The sequence below is a fragment of the Primulina eburnea genome, chromosome 17, assembly GCF_022965805.1.
Source record: "Primulina eburnea isolate SZY01 chromosome 17, ASM2296580v1, whole genome shotgun sequence".
In the NCBI taxonomy this organism is placed as follows: domain Eukaryota; kingdom Viridiplantae; phylum Streptophyta; class Magnoliopsida; order Lamiales; family Gesneriaceae; genus Primulina; species Primulina eburnea.
Genome location: NC_133117.1, coordinates 5,627,275 through 5,630,690, shown reverse-complemented (window position 1 = coordinate 5,630,690; position 3,416 = coordinate 5,627,275). Strand labels below are relative to the sequence as shown.

Genomic DNA, 3,416 nt, shown 5'->3' with positions numbered 1-3,416 from the left:
TAATCCTTTTAAATGGAGGGAAATATTTAAATAATATTGCTAAGTATGAGTGTGCAAAATTTCGATTAAACTTAATTAACCAACCGAACCAAATTAATTCGAAAATTCAATTCGGATAATTCTGAAGTTCGATTTTGAAATTTTACACAATCGGTTAATTCGATTAACTAGGTTCGGTTTCAGTTTTAATTTGAAAAAATCGGTTAAACTAAATTAATCGATTTAATAAATATATTAATTTAAATTGTATATGGACATTAAAAATACATTATAAAGAAGTTTAATTTTTCATACATTGACCAAACTTGTCAACCCAATATAATTTGTCTAGCCTAACATTTTACCTAAGCCCTAACACCATTTTATTTATGCCGTTTTCGCGAGATTGTCTGCAATTTTCAACTTGGAAGGCCATGATAGAGAGGCGATCTGGGCTTCCTTCCATACTCTCCCTCTGATTGTTTCCAGAGTAGACAACTGCCATCTGATTGTTTTCGGAGAGACGACCGCCAGGTGAAAATCTTGCGCATGAATGATATGCTAACCGATTTTCCTTTCAATAGCTTTTGGACTATTTAGAAAAATATTTATTATTTTCTGAAATTCATAAAAAAATATGTATTATTATGTAAAAGTTATTTAATTGTGACGATGGATGAATATTTTTTTTATTATATTTTACAAAAGGTTCTAAATAAAGGTGAAGATATGTGATTTTTTTCATTTTAGTAGTTGTGGGCTTATGTATAATCAGTGAAGATCTGAATGGAGAGTTATTTATTTTTTGAAGTTGGTGAAAGGGCTATTTTCATTTACCTAGATGTTGCCAATTTCACGAGAGACATGGGAAAAAATGTTAAGGGAGATTAGTTGGAAATAGTGTATTTATAAGCTGAAGTTAGCAACTAAGCTATAGTACAATGATTCAATTTCTGTTTTTGATAATTTATTTGAAATTTGATAAATGATATATATAGTTTTCCTATATCTGCTTTATTTTAAATTTTTAATGTCAGGCCCCGAGCTCGGTGATATTGTTTATTTATATGAAGTTGAGAGAGAGTTTAAAAAGCTTCTTGAAAAATTCATCACAGAATTTTTTTGACCACAGATACATGGACATCGATTAAAAATATCAATTATATGTGTCTGACAGCTCACTTTATTGTTAATATTGGACTTTACGAAAAAATATTATCAATTTGAAAGGGCTTTCAAAAGATTTGATGAACAAGATCTATGTTTTAAATTGGATCTTCAACTCACAAAATGGGTTGGTGTTGTGAATGATGACTGAGAAGTGGTATTCGATGCAAATGATAAACCTAATAAAGAAATGAGAACTTTCGATGGGAGGCCGACTATTGCCGATTGGGAAATGTTAGGACTTTTGCTGCTTTATTGCAAATATTTTATGAACTAACTCTGAAAGTTTCAGGTTCATTGTATGTCACATCCAATACTTTTGCACATGAGATTAGTTTCATTCACACAATATCAAAGGAGTGGCAAGAAAATTTGACAAGTACTAGGGAGATCCCGAGAAAATGAATAATTTGCTCTATGTTGCGGTGGTGCTTGATCCAAGACACAAATTGGATTTTGTTGAATTAATGTTGATAGAAATTGAGATTAAATGGGTGTAAGAATAGGAAAGGCAGTAAAAGAAACTTTGCTTTCTTTGTATAAAAATTACAGAGAGAAGATGGAGCCTCAAATTTGCAAATCAAAAGTGTTATATGTTCAACAAGTAATAGACGGTGAACAAAATAGTGCAAGTCAAACAGATTTAAAAAGATAATCAATTCTTGTGAAGTACAAAAAACAAAAGGCACAAAGTTTTGGTGATGGTAATATTTTAGAATTGGAAAAATATCTAAATGAGATGGTTGAGGAGTATTCTGAATATTTTTATATATTGGAATAGTGGAAGCAAAATTGTCATAGATTTCCCATACTTTCTGAAGTTGCTCACGATGTGTTGGCTATTCAAGTATCAACAACAGAATCTGCTATTAGTACAGGTGGTTGAGTACTTGATTGTTTTTGGAGTTCATTGACTCCTAAGATAGTGGAAAAGTCTTATTTGCACACAAGATTGGGCTTCGTTCATGCCCAATTCCAATCAACGTTGAAGAGACTTTGGAGGATATGGAAGACCTAGAAGATCGTAAGTTTTTTTTATAAAAATGTTATAGTTAGATTTTCTTTATTGCTATAAGCTTCTAATTTATTTAACTTGTATGTCATAATTTCTTTTTCAGAGATAGCAAAACTTAGGTTGGACTCGTCTTCCTCAACAACACCGGTGGATAATTCATTAATGAATTACGTTAATGAGAATGATCAATGATATATTTCGTCATGTATTTTTATTATGATTGGAAGATTGTACACCAAGCTTGAATATTCCTCCAAAGTGTGAAGGCCTGTTTTGTGTATTAGTTTAATATTTGAAGTGCTATGACTTGTGAACAAAAATAGAAAGAAAGATTGACAATCGTTTACCGTTGGCAGGCTATGTTATGTCTTCGTCTGCTTTGATTGTCAAGATTTGAGGATGAGAGACTATAGTTCCTTAAAGATGATCATGTTTAAGTTTTGGTGATTGTAATATCTTTAAGTTTGGTTGTATCATGTTTTGTATTGTTTGTATTTGATTGGAGTTATATTGTGTTATTTTTTATTTGCAAGTTTCTTAGGTCTTGACTACAAAACCCATATTTGTCGTTATTGGTTGGATACAGATTGAATCGGACATTTGCTATCTTAAAAAAAATGTTTTTAGCTTAATACTCGGTTGATACAGAAAGTGTAGGTAGTGCTTCAGAAATCATTTTTCATAGTTTTATGGAATTTGGTATATATATATATAGATATATATATATATATATATATATATATATCTATCTATATTGATAATCCAAGATCTAATATTCGACAATTATTATATGAAGAGAAATATTACATGAAACGTCAGCCCTTTTTATTGTCTTAATAGTGCTAGAATTTTTTTTTTTCAAATATTTCCGCCAACATAAATGACGCACAAAAATATTTTTATAAAATATTTTGCCCTTTAAAATAAAACCTCAACCACCTAGCATTTAAAAATTCGAGTGAAATAGTCGTAAAGTAAAATCGTCTACTGTTTTACCAAACCTAAACAGCAATAATTTGAAAGGTAAAGCCATACTAAACCTCTCAAAAATCTCTCAAAAGCATAAATAAATAATCTTAAAAATCTTAAACTTAAATCATAAAGCATAATGCGAAAAATGTAGCGCTGGTCCTCGGGTTGTGTGCACCTTCAGTCCAGTCATCTCATGCGTCAAGACCTCCCTCAACCTCACCTGCATCCATCACACCTAGTGAGTCTAAAGACTCAACACACCAAATCTTTGTAACAAATAATA

At 30.8% G+C, this 3,416-nt stretch overlaps 1 long non-coding RNA gene across 1 annotated transcript; it reads left to right on the top strand.

Moving 5' to 3' along the window:
- The first annotated feature begins 342 nt into the window (after positions 1 to 342).
- Positions 343 to 2,511, top strand: LOC140818833 (uncharacterized). The gene is made up of 3 exons (XR_012115074.1): positions 343 to 513; positions 2,025 to 2,170; positions 2,265 to 2,511. It is a non-coding gene; the product is annotated as an uncharacterized lncRNA (long non-coding RNA).
- Positions 2,512 to 3,416: the final 905 nt, after the last annotated feature.